Here is a 10,651-nt window from a genome sequence, read left to right on the forward strand (position 1 = left end):
TTGATGCTAAGAACCCCCTAGATTAACAACGTTATTAGTAGATGATCGAACGACTCAAGGTAAGGGTTTTCTCCTTTAAGCTTACTTTATTTAAGATGATATTATCTTGCCTTTTACATGCTTTTATGATACTATGAATTTCCCTGCAATTGTTTAATTTACCAACATTAATTATTTATCCTTTGAAAATTTTGGTATGACTTTAATTATGTGTAATCTTTATGAATTTATGTGGAGCGATGGATACAAGACTTGCCCTTGCCTTTACCAGTTTTTGTTGAGTTAGCCATCATTACTCTTTTCTTTATTGGGTTGGTCATTACCACTCTTCTTATTATTGAGTTGGCCATTGCCACTCTTCTTATCATTGAGTTGGCCATTGCCACTCTCCTCTTTGTTGAGTTAGCCATTACTACTCTCCTCTTGGTTGAGTTGGCCATTACTAATCTCCTCTTTGTTGAGTTAGACATTGCTACTCTTCTCTTTATTTTGTTAGTCTTGTGATATCTAGCTTTATGGCTTGGGCATGTGTCTTGATATTCTAAAACCCCCATGATTCAGTTTACATTCTCTTTGATACAAGTGATGTGTTAAAGGTGAGGGTTTTTCCCTTTAAGCTTATATGGTTTAAGATTATATTATCTTGCCTTTTACATGCTTTTATGATACTGTGAACTTCCATGCAATTGTTTAATTTTCCAACATTAATTATTTATCCTTTCAGAATTTTGGTATGACTTTAATTATCCACAGTCTTTATGAATATATATGGGGCAATGGATACAAGCCTTACCCTTGCCTTTACCAATTTTTGTTGAGTTAGCCCTCACTAATCTTTTCTTTATTGGGTTGGCCATTGTAACTCTTCTTATTATTAAGTTGGTCATTGCCACTCTTCTTATCATTGAATTGGCCATTGCCACTCTCCTTTTTGTTGAGTTAGTCATTGCTCCTCTTTAATTAGTTGGCCATTGTCACTCTCATCTTTGTTGAGTTAGTCATTGCTTCTCTTCTCTTTATTTTGTTAGCCTTGTGATATCTACCTTTATGGCTTGGGCATGTGTCTTAATATTCCAAAACCCTCATGATTCAGTTTACATTCTCTTTGATGCAAGTGATGTGTTGAAGGTATCATAATTAATGATTCAATTATTATATCATGGACGTAATGTGCTCTGGGTAGAGACCCTCTTGGTCATCATGTAACTCCATGGGTTTTTGAGTAGTGGTGCACAAATTGATGTAAGCAATTCGCAATGTCGTTACATCACTTTCGAGATTTGATGTCGCAAATAGTCGCTCCATGAACAAATCATGTCACGCAATTCATCTGACTCATGTGTTGTGTCACCTCGAGGTGTTAATGTAAATCCACTGTAGCGTTGGACATGCCAGCGAATATCCGTAGTTATGGGATGCGGGTCGAGTCGGGTTGCTATGAATTATATTTCATATTGTGATGATCACTACGCATGAGGAGCCGCACACACTTTGTTAGGCATGCATTCATATATATATATCTTAGTTGCGCATATTGATACCTCTCGTAGTAATGAAGTACGTGACGTATCAGAACCCTTACATTATTTTTATGAATCTCTTAAATTATTGTTAATCTTAAATGATAACCATCACTATGAGTAGGGCGTTGACCCTCTCCAACCGTATAGATGACGTAGGTGATGCACAGATCAAAGACCTAGGGGACCATCTCCCTATGGAAGATTATATTAAAAGATTATGAAGATAGTCCTATAATTTAGATTTATATTTCCGTTGCGAACTCAATAATGTAATAAGCTCCCATTGAGAGGGCATTTGATATTTTATTAAATTCTTTTAATAATAATCAAAGTTGATTTTATTGTCATGAATGATTACCTTCATGAATGTAACTGAATGTGATATCTAAATGAAAAAAATAGGGTGCGATTTTTAAAGCATCCAATTTATACATTATTAACGCTTAGTTTTCTCGGGCACGAGCATAAACTCTGGTCGTAAAAATTTTGGGATGTTACAAGGATTTGGAATACTTTAGGATTGGATATGGTCAGGGTGACCACAAGTGCGTCGTCGTGTGGATGGTGGATTCCTCGGGCATCTTCTTTGGTAAAGGTTAGGTTATGAGTCACCACCTTTTGCTCTTTCAAAGGTCTTCCGACAAGTAAAACTTCATCTTTGGGGTGACCAATGTTCCTCACGTGTATCTTCGAGCATTATTTGAATCTCCTTCGCCTCTGTGGCCCTCGAAGATCGTGCAGATCTCCCCAGTCAGCTCATTGTTGACTGGCTGTTCATCTTTCACTGTGACCCAATCTCCTCTATGATTGACGTACTCCTCAAGATGGTCACTATAAATGAGTGTCTCGATCTCTTGTTTGAGGTCAAAACAGTGACTTATGTTATGTCCATAATCCCGATGAAAGTGACAATATTTTTTTTGCTTCTATTTTTGGGATCGGACTTCAACTTGTTCAGCCAGTGGAGGATATGGTTGTCCTAGGTCTCCATCAGAACTTGTTCTGGTGTTTGTTGAGAGGAGTGTAAGTTTTAAATTTATTGTCGGGCCGCTTGTTCAGGCGATGATTGTTCTGCGATTGATCATCCTTCCTCTTTCTATTCGAATTGGCCTAACTTGGTCATTCCCTTATCTATTGTGCTTTGGTCGGAAGGGCTTTCTTCTGGACAGCCTCTCGCAGGATATGAGCTTCTTCAGCATTAGCATACTTATGCGACTTGTTCAGTAATTCGGCCAATGTCATGGGAGGGCTCTTGTCCAGTGAAAAGAGGAACCGGCGATCTCTCAGCCCTCCCATGATGACGTTTAGGGCGAGCTCTTCCAAGTGCTTCCGAACCTGCAAAGCTTCCTGCTTGAAGCATTTGATGTAGTCTTTCAAAGCTTGTTGTCTTTTTGAATGATGTGAAGGAGGTGGGCAGGTGCTTTAAGCCTCTTCTTTCCTCTGATAAAGTTCATGACAAAGGTTTGGCTAAGTTAGGAGAACGAACTAATGGAGTTCGGTTTCAACTACCTGAACCACAGTCGAGCAACCCTAGCTAAGGTTAGGGAAAAGGCTCGACACATGACCTCATCAGAAGCGTTATGGAGTTCCATGTAGACTTTGAAGGACTCCACGTGCTTCGACGGGTTAGTATTTCTTAAGAACGGAGCGATCTGAGGTAACCGGAATCTATCTGGCAGTCGTGCCTACTTGATGTCAGCAGTAAATGGGGGATCGAATTCCTCCATTATAGCTTGCATTAGAGTCAATGCGTTAGTTTGGTAGGCCTACTACATGTCTCCGATCTGATCTCACAAGTTTTTAGCTCGACCTCTCAGGGTTCACCGCTCTCTGCCGTAGCTTCAGCCGAGGCTTTTCCATGCTTCTTTCGATATAGTTCATGGCATAGGTCAAAAGCTGACAGAGTGATAGTTCTGGAAATGTAGGTCGGGGCTGGATTAGTCGAACCATGTTGTCGGCTCCTTTGAGACGCAGCAGACGCACTGGATGATCGAGGGGGAACGTGGCCTATTTGTCTGTCCCCATTAATGGTCCCCTGGACATGTTGGGGTTGCAGTCGTTCCAACATTTGTTTCATGGTGTTCATATTACTAGTCAGCATCTCCACTTACAGTTCGAGAGAGTTCAACTGACCTCCTTTCACAAGAGAGCGCTGACCTTGCCTCCCTGCGTCGGAATCGGCCTGATGTTGGGACGCGGAGCCCCATTGACTATCAAGCTTCTCTGGGGACGGCGTGCAGTCAACGGCAACCAGGGGAGTTTAGATTTTCTTCTTCCCTTTGGCCATTGTAGCTTTTCTGGTAAAGCAGGAAATGGCTATAATCTCGTTTCCTACAAACGGCGCCAAACTGTTGATGTAGTTTTCTGGTAGACCCTCCTTGGTTAACCCTCTGGGACCTGCACAGGAGAAAGTAAGAGACAAAGGAGACCCTGGCTTGTACAGGGGACCCTCCGATGCCTAAGTCAGGACCTTTGGTCTTTTATAGGAGATGATCCCTTAGAAAAGAGTCACCAGACATGTTTTGTGATAGAATATGCGTACCTTACATTGGCTAAGATCACCCTTATTTATATGAGAGGGAGGATCATCCCGTATGGAGTCTTTCTCATTTAGGATTCCTGATATATCGGATATCTTCCCGTACAGGTTTCCAAATCCGTCAAGGATCTTCCCGAGATTGTGGTTGTCCGAGATCATCGGGATCTGCTTTTATCTCCCGAAGATCTTGGGAGAGATCTTCGAGCTGTTGGAGCGATTCCCGGACTGTTAGTTCGAGAAGAGGTCGGGTGGCAAAGGCGCCAGATACCGTAGACATAAGTAATACTGAGCCTTCTGTCATATCAGTATTTATCTTGTTCAGAGGTTATGCCGAGCTATGGCCGACCTACATCTGAGCTATATCAAGTTGACCTATAGTCGGCATATGATTGAGTTATATCCGACCTATGGTTTAGGTCAACTTATAGCCGACCTTTGGTTTAGGTCAGCAACCGACCATTTGAGTGGACTTACAGTTGCATCTTATTTGAGTGGCCTTACAGTTGCATTGACCCACTTATGCCGAGCTATGGCCAACCTACATCCGAGCTATATCAAGTTGACCTGTAGTCGGCATATGATTGAGCTATATCCGACCTATGGTTTAGGTCGACTTATAGCCGACCTATGGTTTAGGTCAGCAACCGACCATTTGAGTGGACTTACAGTTGCATCTTATCTGAGTGGCCTTACAGTTGCATTGACCTACTTGAAGGTCGACCTTTCTTTCCCAGTAGATGCCTCTTAAGTGGTTTTAACCCTATTGGGTCCGTGCTGGTTTGTAGAGTTGGTCCATTCCATAAGTCGATCTATTTTTCCCCTAACAACATATATGATTTCAATGGAAATGTGGAATTGCCAATGGTAAAAGAGAGAGAGTTGTCTCTCTAAAAGGGTGGAAAATCCCCATTTCTTGGGTTTTAGAAAGGAAAAGAAAATGGACCTTTTTTTAGGAAATCTGAAGAAAAGGAAATCAATTTCCTCAGTCCTCGTCTTTCGCAAATAAGGGAAACCATCACATATGAGGAAATTGATTTTATTTTCTCAGTTATTTATTTCCACCAATCCAAACAGCCCATAATGGAATGGATGTGATAGAAAGTTCAATCGGAATATGTACCTGGAACTTAATGTGCATGAGATTTTTTATGTACTTCTCCAAATAAACACCATCATTACCAAATATAGCTGCAGCTTCGCTCTTCGCTTTCTGTACAAAAATATGAGCTGCCCATCCATATTTGATATTGATTAGCAACATATTTGGCCGAAATGTCCACAGCCACATTTGCTTCACAAAATATCCATTCAGTTGTTGGAGAGGTTCTACAGTCATGGATCAACCTTCTGAAGTCATGGCGTTTCATGTCACAAAATGAGGAAAAGAATGTAAACCAAATAGCAGGGGTCAAAAAAAGATGGAAAAGCGAATATTTCATAATTCCATTAATTTTTTGAAGTGCTCTGAGGCATTGTGAAAAACAAGGAACTGCAATAAAAAGAAAAAAGAAAAAAAGGAACGTATGGAAAAGCATATTGACCCCAGCCTCCACACTAAAAGTCCTTCACTTGGGCATATGTAAAAGCATTATGATTTTGAAGTAAAACCATTTAGGAAATCATTGTGATTGGGAAAATAATAGCAAAATAGCAATCACAGTAGTTTAAAATTGATTGTCTGTCATAACTTACTCCTGCAATCTTGAAAACATAGCTTCCACTAGATGAACAGGGTTACAATATGCCAACAGATTATATCAGAGATATATATACAATCAGTACCAGTAACCTTACCTAAAAGAATGGAATTGTCCATCATGGCTCAATTAGGACTTCAAAACAACATAAGAAAAAAGAAAAGAAAAAAAAATCTCCAAAATGAATGGAAATGTTATAGCATATACCCGACCTTTGGATCTTGTAGAAGAAACTAATGCTTGGATAACAAAACTGCCACACTGATGAGAGGATATTTCGATAACTACCCTTTAAAAGCTTTCCCGGAAATCTTATCATACAAAGTCTCAGGTGCCACTTCCAAGATAACCTGCAAAAATCAAGAAAAAAAAAAGTCAAATCATTGCACTTCCCAAAGGAAAATAATACTAAAAGCATTTTAGTTAACTGAAGGGCTTACAAAGTAGAAAGGTATAAGTACATGTAATCCAAGCAGTTCGATGCTCAACAGGAAATGGAAAACAAATTCCTTCAAAAACTACTAGGTTCCTAGACTACGAATCAATAGTAGAACATAAAACATCTTTAAGTACGTGTGCCATTAAAAAAATAAACCAAGTGTTAAGTCTCAACAGAAGCAACAAACAAGAGGCATAACTAAATAACGTCTGGTATAAATCACTACCATGTCAAGATATGAAATATGCATGTTTCAAGGCCTGAAAGGAGGTCATGAATCATGATTTTATGTAAATGATGGCAATATTTATAAAAGAAGTGCAGTTCATCATTATCAACCATGGCAGCTGAGAGCATGTCAGCATCAATAAAGGCCATTGATGGTGGGTACACCACAAGCAAGGTTTTAAGACACCATCATATCAGTTATAACGGTCCATGGTTGTTAATGTCATGAGTGACCCAATATAACAACTTTATAATATAGGAATTTAATATATTTTTGTATTTTCATTATTTTATAGTGAGTACAATGCCAACCCAATTAGTTGGGCTAAGTACAGTCTGCCAAAGAAAAGCAAATCTCAATCGACACATCAGTACAGATTAACATTTCAGTAAACAATTATGAATTCAATCAAGTATTCAAGACTTAGTCATGTACTCGAAAAAGATAATTACATAGAAGAAAGACTTAGAAAATTAGACAAAAGAATCTTTTAAGGTCGAAACAGAACAACTTAGTTCTGGGCTGATTGGGAATTTGATACTTTCTTTAGAATATTGGAACAGGCCCCCAACAAGAAATTGAAGTAAATGTGGAAATCATTGTTGAACATTTGGTGATTAATTTCCACCTGATTTGGGCAGCTTGTTGTTCAAGCGCTCTGCTAGAATAGTAGTTGATTTTGTAACAGACCTGGATGAAGGAAAAAACCAAATATCAGATTGATCCAAAATTTCTACAACCTCCACGAAGTTTTCAATGGTAGACGTTCAATCCCCTCAACTTTTTGTGGTGTGGTCCACTTGAGCTTTGTATCTGTTGTATCTATCTCAATTTCATGATCCATGGCCTTTTGCCCATTGAATATAGTTCTTTGGTTAGACTTTTTTTCAACTGCCACGAATCATCAAAGGGTATGGCCTACCAAATGGATGGTACCATCTCAAACCTGAGATCCGAATATTATGAAAAGAAGTGTCAGACACAGGATCCTCTCTCCAGTTTGGCTTAATAACCCATGGCTGCAAGTTATAAGGAAAGCTGTATATATAAGAAGAAAAGCTCCAAATGAAATTAAAACCAAACCAAGTAATTCATTTATTCCTTAAAAAAAACAGATATTGCTAAGGATCCTACCATGGCAGTTTTATTCAACTTAGGCGCCTAACTTGGATTGTTAAATTAGCTTTGCAAAGCTAATTTAACGTACAAACTTGAAGAGTATGGCAATTACATGGTTCCAAAATGAGAAAGTACAATAAGCCAGAGATGCAGAGACTATGCACTCTTTGGAGGGTAATGGTAAAGGAAGATCTATAGATGGAAGGTGGACCAATTCAACCCGGTTGTCAACAATGGCTTCTGCAATGCACTCAGCTGTCGGGGCCAGTGGTGGTTCATATATTTTCCCTTGATGATGTCAGCAATTCTCTCCATACGAAATTAAGAATACATCATTATCTAAGCCATTCTTCAAAAATAAAAGTCAACATCATCTAAGCCTTATCCCAACTAATTGGGGTCGGCTACGTGAATTTTTTTCCTCGAATTCATGTTGGACGTGATGGCATAAGTTTGACACTGGCTGCCACCATGACACAACCCTCCTTTATCAGGGCTGGGGACCTCAAATGAGAGCATAAAACTCCCTCAAGTACAATGTAATAGACTATCACATAGGTTGATTGCAATCAAGCACTATCTAATAGTCGATTGATGTAGGTGGATTACAATCAACAAGTTAGATTAAGAATACATAATATCAAAATTAAGACAATCAAATTCTGAAGTAAAGAAATTAAGCGCAAATGTTTTGTTTATTTCATTAAAACTACTAGTGAGCAACAGCATGGTATAACACATAAGCAACAAGGTGAACTTAAAAAAGTGTTAGATACTTAGATGTTAGAGACCATGGACCCACTCTCACTATAAGTGCGTGATAGGCTTGATAGCAAGTTCCATTAGAGGCAGTATGAATGCTAGTGAAATCAGGGTGTTCTGTCTATCTAGTAAGTGGCTGCTTCAATCATTACAAAGCCTTGAACCGTGGCAAAGAATAACAACACAAGACCTAAATATGTTATATATAAGTTTTTTTATTTTTACGAATACACATAATCTACATCAATATGACATACCAAAGATAGAGTAGAATGGTGGAAAAGGATTCATGTAGCCAACCCCATTGACTTGCAATATGGCTTCAACAATGATGATGCATACTCTACATATTACATAGCAAGCTGAGTAGCATTGGAATATAGCTTCTGCATAAGCTATATGCTACATGGAAAACTGAGTAGGCAATGGCCACCGTGTGATATATCTAGAAAAAATAAATAAATAATCAAAAGGCAAGGAAACAAACACAATTGATGATATGAATTAAGGCATACCTTCGTTGTCCCCTCTCACCACCATTTTGAGTGCAAAGGGCTGCGACAAGATTTTCATCAGCATTGCTGTAGAACAATTTAAAGTAGAGGATCGCAAAAAATTCATCACAAGAATCCAACCAAAATAAGAGAAGAAATGTGGTCCTATGAATTGCAGAACATGATTCGTGTAGCCCAAGCCCAATTAGTTGTGTTCAGCTTGAGATGATGATGATGTGTCACTATTAATGGATAGTGGATTCATCCAATTATCTAGCCACTTACATCTTAACAACAACAATTATCCAAAAATGTGTGTGACTTACAGACACTAAACCACTTGAATTAGATTACCTTCATGAATTCATCATGAGACCAACTAAAGGTTGGGATGAATGTGCAAGAACAACTCTAGTGCCTAAATATATCATGTGATTTATGTTGATTAGAAATACTAAAACAGTTCCTAAATATCATTAGGTCAATCATGATTGGGAAAAGGCATAAGACACATCAGGCGAAACAAAATAGTGTTATTTAGCATAAACCTTAATAACACCAAGAAATTACAGGCAGCCGACAGCTTGCACGCAAGGAAGAAGCCTGTAGTACTTCTTCATCTCTGGAATCAGCAGGAAAAAAAGTATCATCTAAGGGCAGGGCACATCTTGAATAAATATTTGAGGAGATAAATGGTTATTAGAACCTCACAAGTTCCAACTATTCTCTAATCACATCCGAGTGAGAAATTACATAGTATCTAAAACAAACCTGATACATTTAGGGACAATGAAGGAGAAGGGATAGGTCGGACACATAGTATAGTCAGTAATCCTCTTGCTCAACAGCTGATCTATATGGACTCCCCTCCACAGGAGAGCATCGTTCTAAACTACCGAACACATGGATTGGCAAACCCTTTTAGCAGCGAGGAGATCCCGCACACCCAAATAACTCAGTACAAAGATCAGAGCATCATGTGTAGCTCCCCCACCTCCATCAGAACAACTCTTAGCAAGGTGTGCTGAATCTTCAGCCCGACGACAACCAACCTTGTTCGGATCTTCATCTCCGGTGCCACATTTGCAGCCCGCAATTGCTAAACCCATCTACAGCCATCATCGTGAATCCATCTTAGTCCCTCATTAATGTTGCTTCCGGTTCTTCTTCCATACCCGGGCATCTCCAGTAGCGGCAACCACTGAAAACTCCAATCGAGAATCAAAGATTGGAAATCTACAAAAGAGAAACAAACTGAAGAGATTTTCAAAATGAAATCTCTACGAGAGAGAGCCGGTTTTGGGAGAGGATGATTTTAGGAGAGAGGTTTGTAAAAGGAGAGATTTTTGCAATGAAATCACTGAGAGAGAGAAAGAGAGAGAAACTGTTTTGAGAGGAACGGTATGTAAAAAAGGTATTTTACATTAGGGTTTGGGGGTTTGTGTGTCAAAACAATGGGTAACAAAAGTTTTAGAACGGGTGAAAACTGTTTCATATTAAGAACGGCCTAAATCCATTCTTAAACCAAAGGAGTAGTCGTTTTCAAATGATGATTTTAGTGGTGTCGTTCATATTCACATTCATTCCACATATGAGTAATCAGAGTAACGCAATTCAATTTAGTGGATCTAAAGTGAGGTAGAGATAATGAAAATCCAGAATTATAGGGCTAACAGTAAAAATACAATTTTAATAGTGGTGATTGCCCAAAATGGGGATTATACAAGCCACAATATACATACCCAAAATGATTATGTAAAATTTTCAGTTTAATCCAATCTTCTGAAACATAACATCGGCAGTGCAAGCCACTTTAACCCCACCCACCTGAGATCTTGATAGTATTGTC

The 10,651-nt window shown here is 38.9% G+C and overlaps 1 long non-coding RNA gene across 2 annotated transcripts; it reads right to left on the reverse strand.

The window, feature by feature from the left end:
- Window positions 1-5,627: 5,627 nt before the first annotated feature.
- Window positions 5,628-10,202, reverse strand: LOC131224368 (uncharacterized). Of its 2 annotated transcripts, XR_009160857.1 has the most exons (4): window positions 9,574-10,200; window positions 9,351-9,424; window positions 8,824-9,220; window positions 5,628-6,109 (listed from the first exon to the last, which is right to left on the reverse strand). It is a non-coding gene; the product is annotated as an uncharacterized LOC131224368 (long non-coding RNA). The 2 variants fall into 2 exon arrangements; XR_009160856.1 differs by having other exon boundaries at window positions 8,824-9,424; window positions 9,574-10,202.
- Between the last annotated feature and the right edge of the window lie 449 nt (window positions 10,203-10,651).

This window comes from Magnolia sinica, chromosome 13 (genome assembly GCF_029962835.1).
Source record: "Magnolia sinica isolate HGM2019 chromosome 13, MsV1, whole genome shotgun sequence".
Taxonomy (NCBI): domain Eukaryota; kingdom Viridiplantae; phylum Streptophyta; class Magnoliopsida; order Magnoliales; family Magnoliaceae; genus Magnolia; species Magnolia sinica.